We start from the raw sequence: 20,130 nt of genomic DNA, 5'->3' as shown, positions 1-20,130 counted from the left end.
AAGAAACACAGCTCATAGAAACCAATTGTAAGCTCTTCAGAACAGGGACGGTCTCTAAATAGGTCTATGTACTATGTTCAGAAAAATGGGGGTCTGATATTGGTTGGGACCATTAAGCGTCACTGCACTATTACTAATAAATAATCACATTCTGTGTATTACAGGGATTTGTTTGGACAACTCCCATTTTAATCATTATACCTGAATCATCTGTACATCCAGATCCATAAAAATGACGAAATGCACAAATCAGAATTTCCACATGCCCAGGGGGAAGAGCTCCATCTTGCAAGAAAAGCATGAGTTTTACTAGCTATTTTAATGTTAAGGCAGCTCAGTCAGGCCGTAACTGGCTCAAGCTGGCCCTCCCAGAAGCTGTAACATTCCTTGCTCGTTTATAAGCAACAGTAAGTATAGGGGAGTTGCATACAGACTCAGTTTTGTTTTACTGGCTTTCAGTAAAAGTGGGGAAACTGCAACAAAAAGCATATTAGAGAAAACCCCAAACTTCGTATTTGCATAAGGGTAACTAAACATGCACTGCAAGACTTATGGACTCATAGACTTTAAGGCCAGAAGGGACCATCCTGATCAACTACTCTGACCTCCTGCACATCACAGACCACAAAATCTCACTCACCCACTCACTCCAGTAATAGGCCCACAACCTCTGGCTGAACTACTGAAGGCCTCAAAATTGGATTTAAAGACTTCAAGTTACAGAGAATCCACCATTTACACTAGTTCAAACCCGCAAGTGACCTGTGCCCCATGCTGCAGAGGAAGGTGAAAAAATTTCAGGGTCTCTGCCAATCTGACCTGAGGGAAAATCCTTCCAACCCCAACTATGGCAATCAGTTAGACTCTCAGCACATGGGCAAGGCCCACCAGCCAGACGCCTGGGAAAGAATTAGCCCACCCCATCTAATGTCCTGTCCCTGGCCATTGGAGATATTTGCTAATAGCAGTCATGGATTGGCCATATGCCATTCTGGGTAATTTCATCATACCATCCACTCCATAAAGTTATCAAGCTCAGTCTTGAAACAAAATAGTTTTTTTTCCCAACTACTCCCCTTCAAAGGCTGTTCCATAACTTCACTCTTCTGATTATTAGAAACTTTAATTTAATTTCAAGCCTAAACTTATTGATGATTGGTTCATATCCATTTATTCTTGTGCCAACTTTGGTCCTTAATTTAAATAACTCCTTTCCCTCCCTGATGTTTATCCCTCTTACGTATTCATAGAGAGCAATCATATATCCCCTCGTCGTTCATTTGTTTAGACTAAAGAAGCCAAAGTTTATCAAGTCTTTTCTTGAAAGGTAGGTTCTGCATTCCTCTGATCCTGGTAGCCCTTCTCTGCACCTGTTCCAATTTGAATTAATCTTTCGTAAACACAGGAGACCAGAATTGCACACAGTATTCCAGATGAGGTCTCATCAATGCCTTGTATAATGCTAGGGATAACACTTCCCTATCTCTACTGGAAATACCTTGCCTGATTCATCCTAGGATTGCAGTAGCCTCTTTCATTGCTGATTCACACTACCAACTCATAGTCATCCTCTGATCGACCTGTACACCCAGGTCTTTCTCCTCCTCTGTTGCTCCAATCTGATAAATCCCCAGTTTATAGCAAAAATACTTGTTGTTAGTCCCTAAGAACATGACCTTGCACTTTGCACTATTAAATTTCATCCCATTTCTATTATTTCAGTTTCAAGGTTGTCCAGATCTTCTTGTATGATATTCCGGTCCTCCTCTGTATTGGCAATACCTCCCAACTTTGTGTCATCCGCACATTTTATTAGCACTCTCCCACTTTTTGTGCAAAGGCCATTAAGGAAAATGTTAGATAAGATTGGTCCCAAGACCAGTCTCTGAGGAACTCCACTAGTAATCTCCCTTCAGCCTGACAGTCTACCCATTTAACCAGTTCCTTACCCACCCTTCAATTCTCATTTTAATCCCCATCTTCTCCAATTTAACTAATTATTTCCCATGTGGAACTGTATCAAATGCCTTACTGAAATCCAGGTAATCAGACATGATGCATTTCCTTTGCCTAGAAAAACAGTTATTTTCTCAAAGAATGAGATCAGGTTGGTCTGGCACGATCTCACTTTTGAAAAACCATGTTGTATTTTATCCCAATTACCGTTCACCTCTATGCCCTTAACTACTTTCACTTTCAAAATTTGTTCCAAGACCTTGCCTACAACTGAAGTCAAATTAACTGGCCTGTAGTTTCCTGGGTCACTTTCCCCCCCTTTCTTAAAGGTACTATATTAGCAATTCTCCAGTCATAGGGTATGGCCCTCAAGTTTACAGATTCTTTAAAAATCCTTGCTATTAGTCTTGCAATTTCATGTGCCAGTTCCTTTAATATTCTCAGATGGAGATTGTCCAGGCTCCCAAATTTGGTCTCATTAAGCTATTTGAGTTTGGCTTCCACCTCAGATGTGATAATTTCTATTTCCATATCCTCATTTCCATTAGCCACCCTGCCACTGCCCCCAAGCTCCTCATTACCCTTATTAAGAACTGATGCAAAATATTTGTTTAGGTGTTGGACCATACCTAATCTTCACCCCGGACTCAGTTCTTAGCAGTCTCACTTCTTTCCTTGTTTTCTTTTTATTTATATGGGTAAAGAACCTTTTACTGTTGTTTTTAATTCCCTTTGCAAGGTCCAATGCCGCTTGGCTTTTGGCAGTTCTCACTTTTTCCCTGCACTTTCTGACCCCCAAGAGGACACTTTTCTTGCTGATCCCTTCCATCTTCCATTCCTTGTTGGTTTTCTGCTTTCTCTTAATCACCTGTCTGAGATGCTTGTTCATCCAGCTTGGTCTGTAACCCTTCCCCTTGAATTTTTCCCCTTGCTTGGGATGCAAGCTTTAGATAGTTCCTGCAACTTTAACTTAAAGTAATTCCAAGTCACCGCCACATTCTGATCTTGGAGTTCTTTAGTCCAATCAACTTCACGCACTAATTCTCTTATTTTTTTTAAAGATAGCTCCTTTTGAAATCAAGGACCATAGCTGCAGACCTATTTTTATTTATCCTTTCATTTAGTTTAAGCTGAATTAACTCATGGTCACTCAAACCGAGCTTGTCCCCTATAACCAGTTCTTCTATGAGACCCTCGCTGCTCACCAATACTAAATCTAAAATGTCATCACTTGTTGTTTGTTCAGAGACTCTTTGGTGAAGAAATCTGCCAATCAGCCATCACATCCAGCAATATCTGGGCCCTACCATTATTAGTAGCACTTGTCCTCCAATCTATACCTGGGAAATTAATACCTCATAATCACTCCAAGCAGAGCAATAAGCAGCTCTTATATGGTATTGCAGAATGACTTGAGAACCAGGTCACAGAGTGCCTCTGTCACTACCCAGGGTACTGCCCTGCCTGGCCAGTTCATGTGGCCTCTCAGTCACAAACACATACCAGGTTGTTACCCTTTCACCACATGTGTATTTATTTTTTCCTTACACAGTATAACAGTGTACTTCAGGCTTACAGCAAAAGGAGGCTTCTGCACAGCCTTCACTCCTCAGCCCAGGCTTACCCTCTGAGCTCTCTGTGATGCTGGCAGACCAGATGCCAGCTTATGCCAAGGGCCTCTCTGAGCACTGACAAATGCATAGCTGGAGACCAGGCTGGCTCGCTTGTGGATTAATATAATTAAAATAGATATTAATATTATAAGAATGCTTTTACTGTTTAGACTTTATGAAATGCTTGTAGGATGCTGCATGTAGTAATCCTACTTATAATATCTGCACTCCATGTTAAAAGGCAATACTTAAGTGTTTGCTCTAGAACTGTGAAAGGTTTGTTCTGAAACGCTGTATCTCACCAACAGGAAAAAATCTTCACTCATGCAAAAATTCTGGATTCCTATGGAAGTTATCTCCTGCCCATCAGGAAGGGCTACTGAATCCAAATGGACCATTGTGGAACAAAGACTTTGTCAATTGCTCCCCCACCCACCCACGAAGAGGTTATGTGCAGAAGCATTTGTCCTATCATCTTAGACTATGTGGGGTGGGGGGGTTGGATAAAAATCCCTGACCAGAAGGTATTGGGGTTTTTTTTGTGCTGTTCGGACTCTAAGCAGCAAAGATTCCTAAGGATAAGCAAGAGGTCACCAGGACTAACCTGGGGTAGCCCCAATGGACATATACAGCGGTCATATTTCAGCAGCTCTATCACCATCTGAAACCTAAAACTGCAACTCATTTGTGTGTGTATGTTTATCTGCTTTAACCTTGTAAATAACTCTTATTTCTCTCCTAGTTAATAAACCTTAGTTGGTTTGATACAGGATTGACTACAAACGTTGTCTTTGGTGTGAGATTTAAGGTCCAACTTGACCTGGGGTAAGTGACCCTCTGGGACTGGAGTAACCTGAATATTTTGTGATCTTTGGTGTTAAATGATTATGTATTAGAGAGGCAAGCTTGTTTAGGTAGCAAGATAGATCAGAATGCCCAGGAGGACTGTCTGACTCCATCTTATGGCGATATAGTGCCTGAGGAATTTAGACGTATTACTTGGCTGGTGAAATCTAAGTATAGAACTCACAATCATTTTGGGGTTTGTGCCAACAGTCTGCCCTGAGGTTGGTATTCTTGCTTGTGAGCCATTCTAGACAGCATGACTCTTTCCTCTGAGCTTTCCCCTGCTTCCTCTTCCTTCCACTTATAGCCTCCCAATTATTGAGCCAATTGCCCCATTAGCCCAGCAATCATCACCCAAGTGTCACTAATCCCCAAAAGCAATTGATGAATTGGCTTCAATTAAGCCTGCACTCTTCCCAGTGCTGCAGCAACCTCAGTGACCAGGGTGCTACTAATGTCACAAACCATTAATACACTTTGCACTAATGCAAAATTTGGAACTAATTTCCCCAATGGGACATGCTGATGGCAGAGTTACACAGCAGAAATAATGAGTTAGCATCATCCAGAAGACCCAGACAAACTATCACATACCTATGGAATTTATGAACTAGTTTTCTTTCTCTCTGACATAACAATCGTAATGCTACTAAGTAGGGGTCCAATTAAGTCAGAGATGAATTCCTTGGCAACAAGACTGGTTCTAATAAGCAATGCAAAACTGCAATGCAAAAACCTGACATCAGTGTTATGTTGGTAGAATGAACAAAGCAGACCGGTTTGAATACAATGATGGAATGTGCAGTGGTGTTTTCTGCTTTTTTTAATGTACTTATCTTCCCTCTTCTCCTGAATTCAAGTCCATGCTGTAAATTCGAATGTCTGATCTTCAGTTTCCAAGTGTTGAGGCTTTTTCTCTATAATGACGTAGTGGCTAATTGCTCTTAGAGAGAATGCAGCCTGAGAAAACTTTCCTTGTTTACCCATGAATATATAGTGCTGACTCAAAAATATAAGCAATGTAATGACTCCAAAATGATATCATAGCACATATGATCAGTCACAACAGATCATGCCATGAGAAAGCACTGGGAGGTAAAATACAAAGAAAAAAAAACCTTAGCATGCCAATGTCACTTTGCACCTCTCATTCTCAACAGCTACTGTGGCGACCATAAGTCTATTGCATCAAATTCAGTCTTGTGTAATGCCATTGGCTTCAGTGAAGAAGAGATTATTTTTTTCCACTTGCTATTATTTATTTTAGAACAGTTTTCCTGATTGAATTCTGGTGTTATTATTTAACTTGGGCCGTACAGTGCCCTAAATGGATGCTGCCAAGTCATATTTGGCCCATAAATCAGATTTTGTAAAAATAATCTTCTACTGAACCTAAGAACCATTTAAGTGTTTCCATGCATCTTTTTATTCTAACAGAAACATGTGTTTTTAAACATCCCCTGCAGCATTTGGATCCCAAGTTGTGGCAGAATTAGAAGGTCAACAAGCACTATATACATTGGAAAATAAATTAGACTTAATTTGGGGTTTTTTTCAGTTTGAATAGCCTAAGTCTAATTAGCAAATATAGGTACAATTCCATTTCAGAGCTATTACTGGACTGAGAACCATGATCTTGAGAAGCAGCATAATTTAGTGGATAGGTCACCGACCTGGGAATCAGGAGACACAGAGTGAAATTCTTGTTCTACTGAAGACAATGGCAAAACTACCATTGAGATCAGTGGAGCCAAAATGTCACTCCTGGAGTCTAGTGTAATCCCAGCTCTGACACTGACCTGACATGTGACCTTGGGCAAGTCATTCTACCCCTCTATGCCTCTGTTTACCTTCTTCTATCCATCATCTATCTTGTCTATTCAAATGTAATCTGTTTGGGGCAGGAACTGTCTCTTAGTATAGTTCAATCAAGGCCCATTGTTTTCAGTTTTTGTGTCGTTCAAAATTTTGTGGGAATTTCTCTGCATTTATTATAAAAATTAAAAAATGGGTGAAAAGTAGGATAATATTGGTTCAATGCTGGGGGGATGGGAGGACAGAAAAAAAGCCACAAATAAAGAAAATAAGAGTACCGAAAGTAAAAGCAGTTTAATATAGTGGTTCATTTCAGGAACCGTACATTAACAGTATACACACATATGCAAGTGCATGCATGTATTCGCTACAGTCTTCAACAGTCTTGCATTTACACTGAGACTAATTTAGTACTAACATAAACACCTCTACTTCAATGTAATATATTGGATTTTCTTAACATAATGAATATTTTCATGGACTTGAATGATCCAACATTTGGGCATAAATCGGTAAATACCAAATAATAGCTTTTGTAAAACTCAGGAAAATGTCAGTAAAAACTGAAAATGAAAGACCTTAAGTACAATGAAATTAAGACTGGAGCTGCCATAACATCAGGGCTCTCTAGATATTACTGTAATAAAATAAAATAATCATTGTAATTAATAAATGTCAGTGGCAATCTCTCTCAAGCCAGTAAATCTTTCTAAGTGGAAGACACTTTTAAAATGGGAAGATTGTAAGGAAATTTGATTTTTAAAAATATGTATTTTAAACAGACTGTGCCCTTTTAAACTCTGTAATCCATGTACTATCATAAAAATAATAGATGAGCAATCATTTAATAAAGGCTATAACTCCATCAAAGGGTTTTGTTGGAACCATAACCCACGAGAGCAGCACGAGAACAGAATTTGCATAGTTTGTGTCCAGAAACCCAATACGGAATATCCTCATTTGGAAATTTTTATTATAGGGGGATACATATTGTCTGTTGCTGTATGGGAATTTTCAGAAAATGTGTCTAAAACCTCAGGAAATATGCCCTTAAAATCAACGGCTCCTCATTAACAACACACAGTAAGAGTCCTGTTACGTCTGTCAAATACATATTTGGAAACAACTGACAGAGTAAACCTTTTCACCCTGATTGTGGAATGGATGGAAAACCTCAACTGTTAAAAATATTTTCACTAGGTTTAAGTCTCCATAAAACTTTCAATATACAATAACTTTCATCAGACCTGGAGTGATTTAAACACCAAAAGTTTAAAAATACACGTTGAGGAGCAGCCTGATTTTGAGAACTATACAAAGCTTTGCTCTGTTTAAACATGACAAAGCAGATGTTTGTTTGTGAGCTTTATTTGGTGTTGCTTCTAGGACTGGCTCCCTTCCTGCTTGTTTTACCCTGTCCTCCCCTGCTGGGTTGTTGAGAGGCAGTGAGCAGTGAAAATAGGTCCACGGCTCATTTCCACGCAGATTTTATTCCGTCTCTCCCTCTCTCTAGATTTTGCTACTATTGGTGGTATTTACTTTGCTGGCAATTTAAGAATCTGCAGAAAGCTCGGGGAAAGAGACAGTGAAAAGAAATCTGGCTCACGGGGAAATATATAGGGTTACACAGCTGACAGGAGAATTAAAATTGCTTTGGGTAGCAGCCAGTGACACACAGAAAAAAAATGCAAGCTTCTCTAGCTTGAAACCCACCCTAGAGAGAAGTGGGCAGCAGGAGCCAGGCCTGCATTCTTGCTCTGAAAGTCAGTTAAGGATTTGATTGTTACTATTACCTACACAACTAGAAAGCTACCTGTGTTATGTATCACAAGGAATCAAGTCCTCCCGACGCAGCATCTTCTGTCAGTTTGCGGGGGGAAACCTTGCTTCTGGAACAGCAGACTCAGTGAGATATGATGGCTGGACATGAGGACCAGCTGTGGAGGAAGACTAAGTCTGGAAAATATTTTGTTATTAAAGGTTGGGAGAGGCCAAAGAGGGGAGAATGAGATAGCGAAGTGGAAAAGGACAAAGATGATTGGTAGGTACTCATTGCATACAGAAACTCTCAGTAGAGCATTGTCCTTGGTCAGAGATCACAATGGCCACTCAGCGAAGAAGTTGGCTCAGTCCAAGGTAGCCGGCTGGTAGGTAGCTCACAGTGGCCTTAGCTGTAATGTGGGTAGCGAGGGTGGCAGCACCCCCTACAGCTGTGAAATGATGTAGTGTTTTCCCACAAATCAAGGGAGCTACAGATCTGTTTATTTAGAACCCAAAGGCCAGCCGTCAAGAGACTGTGAATAACTTGGATTTTTAATGATGAGATTTCCATCCTAATGACCAGTGAGGATTAGTTTCCATTTTCAAAGCTATATTTTCAAGGAAAAGGGCTATAACTGTCCTTTTTTAAAATATGAAAGCTGAGATTGTCCTTTACGTTTCTACATCCCCGCAAAAGGGAGAGGCTCATTGTCATGAGCTCTGCAAACCCACAAAGACTGGCTCTTCTAATACTCTGCAGCACCCTTCACTTGCCCATGGTTTTTGAATTGAATTTTAGCAAGCATGCAAATGGGAGCTGGCAATGAAAAGAAAGGGAGATCTGGGTCCAGATTTAACAGAGCATTTAAGCTTTTGCTTCACATAAGCACATGGAGATGGGCTCAGGAGACCTGGGTTCTATTCCCAGTTTTGCTTGGGCAAATCACATCACTCTCTGTGCCTGTCTCCCCATCTGTCAAATGGGAACAATGATACTTACCTCCTTGGTAAAGTCCTTTGAGATTTCTGGATGAAAAGTGCTATATAAGAATCAGGCATTATTAGTCATGTGCCTAAAGTTCATTCTGGTTTTGCAAACAGGGCATTTTTTGGTCAGATAATCTTTCTGGCTAACAAATCTCATCTGCCTCCAATAAAGAGTCTCTACCATAATGGGGACTTAAGGCCACTGTTAATTCAAGCTGGTTTCTTACTGCATAGAGATTTTTACAGTTACAAGTTTATTTGGCTGGGTGACAGGTTTGCATTTTTTTCTTTTTCTTTTCCTTTTTTTTTTCTTTTTTGTTGTTGCTGAGGAAATAGAGTGCAAGAATTTGAAATGCTAGCAGGATCTTTTTCTGGATGATGAAACAGTGCAAAGACAATGACTCTATGATCTTAGAGAGAAAGAACTTCTGATCACTTAGATTGAGAGACAGACAACCTGCCATTCATGGTCACTTTAATGTGCTGCTGCCCAATCAAGTGTATATACACACACATACTCTTGAGCTTTGCAGGCCACAAATGCAAGAGCTCAGGGTAATCCTTCCCTTCACCTCCCCACCCACAGGGCAGTAACCTGTTCAGGTGACCGTGACAGCAGATAGACCAGCTTGGTCAAATTGAGATGGGGGTGGAATGGAGAATGTGTAACTTGATATAGTTGTTTTGGAAGTAACCAAATGAAGAAGTGCTATAAGCTAGGTTATCTGCAGAGTAATGGAATGATTTGTCTTGTTAAAATCTGAGTTTTCTGGCAACTGGCTCTGATAATCTCTGGCTACATGATGTCACCGCACAGATTCTCCAAGAATTCAGGGGTGAAATCGGAGAAATAAGAATAGATGATTATGTACTTACCAGATGCTATTGCTCAGCAGGCAGTTGCAAACCTTAAAAGCCATTTTTTCTGATCAACCAAACTCATTTCTGATCGGTGGCCATTAGGATTTTCCCATGTTTCTGCCTAATGGCAGCCAGAGAGATAACAATATTTTATGGGTCTGTGATATTTGACCAAAAAACCAAGTTGGACTTAGGCCCAGATCCTCTCCTTCCTCAGCTTTGCCTCGGAGTCTGAAACAGCATTTCTGTCATCTTTAGATGGCTCTCAACACTCAGGCCAATGCACTCAATAACTCTGCTCTAACTTGCATTAAGCCAAGCTTATTCAGAGCAATAAAACAGAGACTCAGTGAAAATAAAAGTACATTGCAAAGCTTCATAACCACAAGCTAAGGTTACCTCCAACCTCACTGGTGAAAGAAAAGACGACTTGTATGAGCTATGGGCAAAATGTAAGCAGAAGAGTGTACGTGCTAGATTCAGCCATCTCCTTGATTGTCCTCCTGGCTATCCCGCCTTTTTTGTTGTTGTTCATCTTGCTCCAGGCTCACAAGCCTCCTCTTCTCTTTGTCATTAATTGTCTTCATTGCATGATCTTTCTTGCTTATTAGCTTTCTTTAAAAAAATCCAGTTTCAAACAAACATTTGGGTAGGGTAGCACCTTCCCTCCAAACCTACAGGGTAGATGACTAATATTTTTCTCCTAAAGCTTTCATACATTTGAACCATGTTATCTCCCCTTGTGTATCCATTCCCTCCTGAGCCATTATCTTAATGATTGGGTATTAGGCCCATTAGGCTAGTCTTTTGTTCCCTCAAGTTACCTTAGTACAATGCTATTGACTCTTTATCTGGGCACATTATCTTTCTCCCCAGACTTTCCCCTAGTACACATTAGTTATGTAAGCAGAGTCAGGATGGGCTCCACCCTGACATCTGGTGGTGAGGTGTGGCAAGTTGTGGAAAAGAACTTCAGGGGCTGATCTCATTTGCATAGGCACACCCACCCTGCCTAGAATGAGGCCATAACTGCCCAAATGGTCACTTTGGCTGTTGTGGGATCCCCAGTGTCTCTGTTATTGCGGCAGGAAGAATAAATTGTTATTACCCTGATTATGGGAACTCTGCTTGAAACTGTACTTGGCCTTTTGTTATGATGGAGGGACTCACCATCAACTGAGTAGCACTCGCTAGGCAAGGTACATGGGTTCCAAAACTCTGTGAATTGAGAGAGACGGGTATTAGTACCTGGTGGTATGGGGCCCTTTGTGAGTGCCTGAAGCACCAATTGCACCTCTGTCTCTCTCCACTGTGGAATGTCAGAGCTAATTTTGGGTCTATTAAGAGTCTTGCTACAGGTACTGTGCTGCATTCACTTTGGCCTTATGATGCACCAGCACTAAGGCTCCCACTACTATGAGCTGAAATCACTGAGCACTGTGTCAAGTAGTGGGGAGCCGGAAGATCTAGAGTGCAGCGGTGCTGTTCGTGGGTAGGCTGGTGGAGTGTTCGTGAGATGGCGAGGTGAGCAGAGCGGAGCCGGTCATGGTGGAGCGGAGCTGTTCGTGAGACAGCGGTGTGTTCGTGAGATGGCGAGCTGAGCAGAGCTGTTAGTGAGATGGCGAGCTGAGCGGAGCCGGTCGTGGTAGAGCGGAGCCATTCGTGAGACAGCGGTGTGTTCGAGAGACGGCGAGCTGAGCAGAGCTGTTCGTGAGACGGCGAGCTGTGCAGAGCGGAGCCGGTCATGGTGGAGCAGAGCCGTTCGTGAGACAGCGTAGCAGAGCAGAGCCCTGTGGGGCAGTCAGCTTCAGGACACGTAAGGTGCCCCTTACCTCTTTCCCCCACACACAGGCACATTTTAGCCAGACTGGGGAGTAACACTCTGCAGATGAACTTTTGAACTCTGGGGCTGGACTTTTTTGGACTTTGGGTGATTTGTGGTTTGCTGGACTCAAGAGACGTTTGGGTTCTGGGACTCAAGAACCCGAGGGAAAGGATGTGGCCCTATTTTCTGGGGTGGGTCTTTGCTCCTGGTAGTTGTGGTGTTTCCCCAATTTAATGCTGATGTTGTTTACCTCATGTTATTAAAGATTCTCTACTACACCGAGACTCTGTGCTTGCGAGAGGGGAAGTATTGCCTCTTTGAGGTGCCCAGGGGGTGTGTAAGATTTTCCCAGGTCACTGGGTGGGGGCTCGAGCCAGTTTTGCATTTGCTTTGATGAGAGGGAGCCCCTGTGTACTGAACCCGGCCCTTGCTGCTATCAACTTGGCCTGGCAGAAGGGTTACAGTTATATAGGCCACATCTGCACTACAAAATTAAGTCTACCTAACTTACATCGGGATACAGCCACTGCAGTAATTACATTGCTTGTGCGTGTCTACACTTTGCTCCTTGTGGCAGTGGTGTGCATCCTCACCAGAAGCGCTTGTATCCATTGTACTGTCAATGTGGGGCATTGTGGGACAGGTCCTGAAAGCCAGTAACAGTCAACAGATGCAACACAGTATCTACACTGACATCAACTGCATCAACCTAATGACATCGACCTTGACTCTACACTGCTCGTGGAGGTGGAGTTGTTAAGTCGGAGTAGCAGGGTAGTTATGTCGGCAGGAGCAAAATGTAAGTGTAGACATTTCCGTAGGTAGGTTGATGTAAGCTGCCTTGCATCAACCTAACTCTGTAGTGTAGAGCAGACCGAAGTGTTATATCAAAATACAGAAGTATCACAGCCCAAAACATTGCTTGTTTCTTTGCTATTAAATAGGATTCTTTCTGGAGACTAGCTCAGACCATCACAGAGCCATTTTTTCATTAGCAGCGGTGTAAGGCAATCATTATGTTACGTCAGTAAACAAACTCTGAACAACTGAGAAAGGAAAACAATGAAAACACTTCAATTTTAGGGCCAAATTTTCAAGTCATCTTCTAAAATGGTGGGTGCCACTTTTTATAGCTTCACTTATGTACATGCAATTTTCTCCATCTCAGCTTTGACACATGTAAAATTCTGAGTAGTGATTGGAAGCGGCATTTCATAGAATCAAAGAGACAGATCCAGTTCTGTAGGTAAAGGGGAAGAAAACTTGGTAGAGCCAGGATGGGGCAAGAAAGCGGGGAGTGCTGCCTTCAAGTCATCATGCCTCCTTCCCTGGCACTTTTAAGCTTCTCTGCTGCAGCTGGACAGGCAGGTTTTCAGGACCGGGCTCCCCAGAGTGGGTCAGGCAGAATGATGCTTACATCAGCATTTTCGCTACCACCAATCCTACAGGATATCCACTGTCAGCATTTACTTCTTGGTAGGGTGACCCTATGTCCCATTTTGCCTGGGACAGTCCCCTTTTTAAGCCCTGTCCTGGACGTCCCAACTTTTTTGGCAGAACTGGGCATTTGTCCCATTTGCTCTTGCCAGATGATGATTGGCTGGCAAAACCAGACAGGACAAATGCCCAGTTTTGCCAAAAAAGAGGGGAGCCCCTCCCCCCCAACAGGCTGTGGAGAAAGGTTCAGGGGGGTGAGCGGTGATGCCAGCCCTGCACGGTGAGGCTCAGGCAAGCAGCAATACCAAACAGCTCAGGCCAGACCCACGTGGGAGGTCGAAGGAGTGAGCTCAGTGACACCAGCCCTGTGCAGGGGCGGGGACCTTGGTGAGACCCATGAAGGGGAGGGGCTCAGGCTAGCCCTCCACAGTGTTCCGTTCTGAGAAATATGGTCACCCTACTTCTTGGCCTTCTCTTTTCAGTGCTCCAAAAAGGGTGGGATGGGGCAGTGAGAGGGGAACCCATGAGAGCTCCCTTACTGCAGCCATCTGGTCATCAGGATCACGGGAGAGGTATGCAGAAGGGCCAGATGGCTTTGTGGAGATACAAAGCAGCCTGACTACTCATCCTGTGGCCAGAACCTTACAATTTCTGCAAGGCAGGAAAAGCCAAACCCCATCCCACCCAGGCACAGAAAACATTAAATAAAAAATGCAGCGTGGAAACGGTCTGAGTTTCCTCTTCCCCTATGTGGAAAAACTCTGCATTGGGAATGATCTGGCCCATAGAAATTAGAGACTGAGAAGAATGATTAAGTCATTCAGTCCATATCCCTGGGGCCAATTTAAGATTGTTCCCTCCACTACATTCTCTATTGTTTTTTTCCAGTGTAATTTCAAAAGTCCCAAGCGATGGTGCTTTCATTATTTCCCCAGAGAGACTATTCCACAATCTAATACATTTCACTGTCAAGAAGTTTTTCTTCAGATTCATCTTAAATTTCCCTCTTAATTTCATTCCATTTACTCATAGTTATATCCATTATGCTATACTGAATTAGAGTTATTAGTTATACTATATTAAAAAGAATCTTCTCTGTCCTTCAAATTTTTGTGGGTTTTCATCCTGTTCTCCCTTTGCTTAGCCAAGCTAAACATTTTTATTGTAGCTTGTTTTCAGTTCTGCCTCCTGAAGATTTTTGTCGATTTTCTCTGACCTCCCCTTTGATAACGTATCTGCTGTAGTGGTGTCCGCAAACGGATGCAATATTCCAGGGGAGATCAAACTATGGCTCTTAGACAGGTATTATTGCTCCCTGCTATATGAAATAATGCCTCTACCTATGCAGACCAAAATTGCGCTGGCATTTTCTTTGCTTGTTGCCATATCATACTCAAATCTCATGCCCAATTTGCTACCTGCTCTCAGCTGTAAGTCTCATTATAATGGATTCCCTGTTTCTTCCTTTCACTGAGTGATTGTGTTTGGGATTAATTTTCCCTGGATGTGCTCAGCATGTGTTTTGCAAAATTCAAGTCTAGTTCTGTTACATACTGCCCAAGTTTCCAAAATCTCTAGGTCTAATGCTACATACTGCCCAAGTTTCCAAAATCTCTAGGTCCACTATTTCTCTGCACTGGCCGGTGTTAATAGCGCATCCTTATTTAGGATCATCTGCAAATTTCATTAACATACTGCCTAATCTTCCTGATCATAAAACAGGATGTAACACTGTTTCCTGTCGACTTCTACTAGCCACCTCCTAACAATGCAGTACCTTGCCATTCATCATTATCCTCTGTTTAGTCTTTTAGACAATTTCCCATCAACATTACACTGTTTCTATCCAAAACCATATGACTTATATTTTCAAAAAAGATGTCATGAAACACAAGATAAAACGCATTACTAACATCCGACAAACTGTGTGTTATCCACCGCATTCTATCGAAATAAAGCAACTGTGCAATTGCCTGGCATAACTTATTCTTTATACACTCATGCTGTTTATAGTTACAGGTCTATATTCTAGATATTTAGCTTTTTTTCTGTAAATATTTTTACATAATCTTGCCTCATTTATTTGGTGCAGAATGTATGCAACACTAATGGTCAGGATCTCTCTTCTTTTCATTTTGGAAAAATCAGTGTTGCATTTGCTTATTTCCCCCCTGAAGACTTTAGGTACCTCCTGTGGTTGCTGATGACTTTTTAGTTATACAGTGACATCATTAGCTAATTCTCTTAAAATCCTAAGACACCTTGTTTTCTGGACTGAGTTCTGTACAAAAAAATCCTAGATTTTCCTTAGATTCTGTTTCCCTTTTTTGACCTGAACATCTAGTTAAAGTTTGGGGAGCTAGGATGTTCCAGTGGGAAGTAGAAACTGAGGGAGTCTGGTATTAACTTTGATGCCATCTTGTTTATTATAAGGAATATACGAAGTCCTGCTTCTCTGAAAATAGGAGGAACCAAGAACAAAAGGAGCAGTTTCTTAGCTGACAGTCCCAAACCTCTTTTGTCAACACACCCAAAAGCTCTCACTTTTTTCCAGTCATACACTGTGTTCACAAGCTACTGCTTGCCTTTCTTGCTTTTTGCATCTGCTTTCTCTCCATGTTCTGCCTTCCCACACCTCCAACCGCAAAACACAAATAATACCCAGCAAAACCATCCATCCATTCAGTCCAAACTCTTGGGTGGATTCACAACCCCCTTTTACCTTGGGTGATGGGGTGGGGAGGGCTTCTAACTAACTCATCCTGACAGTTATGTTAATTGAAGGGTGCATTCACAATTCACATCCAATCAGAGAGGTTTGTGATTCATGCAGTCACCAGCATCTCACAGCATTACAATACTCCATATCCAAATTAATTTCAAAACACTTTTCTGGCTTTGTTAGTTGTACAAAATTCTTTTCTGTATTTGCCCATACTTTGGCCACCCAAGGCCCTAATCCTGCAAACACTTTAACATTAATCATCTGGGTAATGCTAATGGATGTTGGCACATCTATAGAATCAGGACTTAAGATTATGCACACAAAATAAGGAGTCTGTATGTTGCAGACTTCGTTACAGTACAGGCAGTCCCTAAATGAAATACTTTTGTAAAAGAATCACTCAGATTTGTCAACCTGTCCTATTTTAATGAAATTCTTCTATGGCAAAACCTCTGTCTGGCTAGTGAATTCATAGACCCTGCTGGCAGTCACTAGGGACAGATTGGGTGAATGTGAGTTTCTTTACCTTTTGTAAATGACACCTCTGTTATCAACATTGATTTGAAGGTGATGTAGTTTCTGTGTAAAATCTATTAGTTTTGTACATTCTTGGCAAGCAACTCTGCTTTGTTGATTAGATACAGTAACTGTGTCTATTTAAACAGGAGGCTTAAAATGCTTGGTTCTCTGTGGGTCTGTCTATGCTGCAATGTAAGTCTGGGCTCAGACTCAGGCTTGATCCCAACTCCCCCTTTCAGCCTACACACAATTCTGTCTGACTTGGGTCAGCAAGTCCTTTGGGCCAGAACTCTGGGATTTGGAGGGATGGAGTAAGGGGTTTGAGTCCTGCATGGATTCGGGTACAAACTCCATTGTTCTTCAGTGTGGATGCAGCTCAGCCCTGTGGTCCCCAGACTCAATTCCTGAGAGTCTGCCAACACTATCTTACAATCCCATGCTTTGTCCTTTCAGTCCGAAGACTGGCCAATCTCCCAGGAACTGAAAGCAATCTCCCTGTTTCAAGTAGAGCCGCTTGGCGTTTAACCCTCCATTTTAGTCTGACTGGTGAGCTGCAAGCAGAGTGAACCTTCTCCTGCATTTCCAAGGGCCACTGACAAGAAGTTGTCCTTTGCAAGTGCACTGCTACCTGGTCATGGGAGTGCAGCCAGATCCTGGTTAATCTCTGGTGCGAAATGAGCAAACAGTTCGACTTCAGCAAGAGTTCCGGGAATGACCGTGCCTACCAGGAAATAGCACAGAAACTGGCAGCACTGGAGACTCACCTGACTGGTGACCAGTGCAGGGAATGGATGAAGTGGCTCGAGAATGACTCCTGGAAAGCCGAGGATGAGAACCACACTTCTGGGAACTTGCTGTCATCCTGTCATTTTACAAGGAGTTTGACTGGGTGCTGGGTACATCACCAAGCAATGAGCCTGGTCAGCCAGAATTGATGAGCCCAGAATCCAGTCTAGGGCTGGTGGGGAGCCAGCAAGCACTGGGCCAGGCTGCCAAAGTGACTCTTGTGCTCGCAGGGGTCTCTGAGGAGGCTTTGCCGCTGGAGCAGCTGCACCACATCCTGGGTCCCTACATGGAGGAGCCTTTTGCTGAAGAGCAGCCTACACAGAACTGACAGCAGAAACAGAAGAGGCAGAAGTTGCCTTTTAGCCTGGTAAGTTTCTGGCCCTGTGTTTGCTGTTATTAATATAAGGATAGGAGGGATCTCCAGCTAATAACCCAGTGAAAACTGTATTAAGAGCCACAGGCAGCAGCGTGTATCCACTAATGGCAGATTGCATGCCAGCATCTTGGTATCGCTTGAGTCCCACTAACCCTGGGCTCACAATCCAGCATAGACATACCTATATTGGCTGGATAACAAAATATGCAGTGGGTGCTAAGTAGCGATTTAATACTTCTCTCTTTTTAGCCATTTATAATCATCAGCACTTTAATTATGGATAGTTAACCACCAATATCTACAAAAGACATGTTGTAGGTGATGCTGTCAAATAGAATATACATGCTCCACCCTCTGTAGAAGGCTTTTAGCATAGCATGCTCCCTTTGATAGAAGGCTACTGGCTCTGGGTTCTGAACTATGTTAAACACCATTATTTGTGTTACCAACATCCCTTATTAAAACACCATCTCCATGGCATTCAGAATATTTGGCTCTCAAAGAAGTTTGCAGGTCACCTGTACATTTTCTGGACATCAGATATTTCTGTCAAGTTCTATATTATTTGTTCTAGAGTAGCATCTTCAAGACCCATCCAAGAAAAGGGCTCCATTACCCCAAACAGCTTACAGAGTAAATAGACAAGACAGAGGAAGGAAGTATCGTTTTCCCTTTCTTGATGAGAAAATTAGGTACATAGAAATTAAATGAGTTGGTCAAGGTAACACAAGGAATTTACTGCAGTCAGGATTGTCCCGTTTGGTTATGTTTCAGTTCCAAAATCTCCTGTCTCTAGTGCCTTAATCACAAGACCATTCTTCCCCACTTCTAACAAGCATGACAAATCATTAACACAGCTAGACCAGACATTGTGAGACAATCATTTGGATAATTTCCCATCCTCTTTATTCATTTTCAAACAAAATTATTAGCTCATACTCTAATCACCCTTACCTTACCCCGTCCCAGAGCCTTTTGTCTAAATGCCTCTTTGTTGATCTAAGTGTTTAAAATGGTCATAATGCTGAGCCACTGATAGAGTTGACCCCAAGCATTTCTTACCTTTTTTCTTTTAAAGAGGAACCAACATTTGCAAATACTTGCAAATAAGTTGGAAAAGCTAATTAACCCAGGCCTAACTGGCTTCCTAACTCAAATAATATTCCTGCTCAGTTACTCTCATACTAGGGCTTTTTTCTTTCTTTTTCCTGTAATGAATGGGAAATCTATAGAAGTACCATTTTTCTCCTTGCTTGTTAAGGAAACGCTATACAAACATTTTTACCAGAGACAAATCTGAGCAGGGTTTCTTTATGTTTAAAACACAAATTCTATTGCAGTCTTATGCAGTAATTATGCTATTGCTATGACATGATTTCACAGAGAAGTACGATAAAGCGCATGCTTTTTAATTAAAAAAACAAACAAACAAACCCAACCCCACTACATTTTCTGCTGTTTCTCCTCCAGTTGGGCTTACAGGCTGACACTTGCTTATGAGATATAACAGGTGATGATGGGCCTGATCCTGGTAGTTTTGCCATTGACTTGTCCAGGAACAGATTGGGTCCTATGCTGGAAGTATGAAACAGCACATATGGATTCTATGGTGATGGGCACATTAGAAATGCATGACTTAAGAGACACTTTGGGAAGTTGAACCTTCCAGCAAAATATTCCTTTAGCAAGATAAAACAAAGACACTGTCTTTTTCATGTACCTCCCTTTACAATCACAATTTTTAAAAACTAAAGTCTAACCAGAAGTGTCCTGAAAGATCCTATTTAACTGGAAATTGGCAACCCTGGAAACATGGCTCCAATCCTCATTACTGCTTTCACCTCATCCACTGGAATCAGAAACTTTTCAAACTGAAAGCAAATATCTGATCCAGAAGAGTGAATTTGCCATTAAATGCCATGAAGCCTGATGCAACTGCATTGGGTACAATTGGGCAGCAGAAATGAAAAGGAAAAGGCCAATCTTCAGATCAGGTGCTACCTATTAGGTATGGATAGTTCAAGGTCTGGGTTGTTGGGGGAAAAAAAGGCAATCAATTGCTAACACTGCAAACACTTGACAAACCTAAATACTTTCCAGCCTTTTCATCATCATGTATTAAAGATCAGAACAGAATCAGGTCTCTACTAGAATTGTTATTTTAATATTAATAGATACCTGTTTGGGCAGGAATCTGTTTTCGCTTTTATTTGTCAGCACCAGGATACCCTGTACTATGGGCCGGACACTGATTTCACTTGCATTGGTGTAAGTCAGGAGTAACTCTGCTGAAGTCAGAGTTATGCCTGTGTAAAACAGGTGTAAACCAGAGCTGAATCAGACCCTGTGTGTGCAATATAGGCCACCACAAATTCTGCTGCTCCACGTGCAAACTACACAATTGACATGGTCTAATTTGCTTATGGTAAAAACACCCTCATTTATGATGAAAACCTTGATTACTTTAAGCATTCAGTACCAATTGTTTTAAAAAAGCCTCATATTCTTTTATTGAATGCTAATTAAAACAGCAGCAACCCTCACCCTTTCTAGGAATAAAATCAGCTGTTTCAAAAATTGATTACTGTATGAAGTAATGCCTCAGCAAACTTCTTTATTTATT

At 41.9% G+C, this 20,130-nt stretch overlaps 1 protein-coding gene across 7 annotated transcripts in view; it reads left to right on the top strand.

The window, feature by feature from the left end:
• LOC144930211 (uncharacterized) overlaps positions 1–17,237 on the top strand; it is a 778,762-nt gene extending 761,525 nt beyond the window's left edge. For all 7 annotated transcript variants that reach the window (XM_078851599.1, XM_078851597.1, XM_078851600.1 and 4 more), the window contains 2 exons: positions 3,878–4,394; positions 16,799–17,237. The gene's annotated coding sequence lies outside the window, so the exon portion shown is untranslated. The remainder of the gene's footprint in view (positions 1–3,877; positions 4,395–16,798) is intronic.
• The last annotated feature ends 2,893 nt before the right edge of the window (positions 17,238–20,130 follow it).

The sequence above is a fragment of the Lepidochelys kempii genome, chromosome 2 (assembly GCF_965140285.1).
Source record: "Lepidochelys kempii isolate rLepKem1 chromosome 2, rLepKem1.hap1, whole genome shotgun sequence".
Classification (NCBI taxonomy): Eukaryota; Metazoa; Chordata; order Testudines; family Cheloniidae; genus Lepidochelys; species Lepidochelys kempii.
Note: the sequence above shows the minus strand (reverse complement) of the source record. Positions and strands in the feature narration are given on the sequence as shown.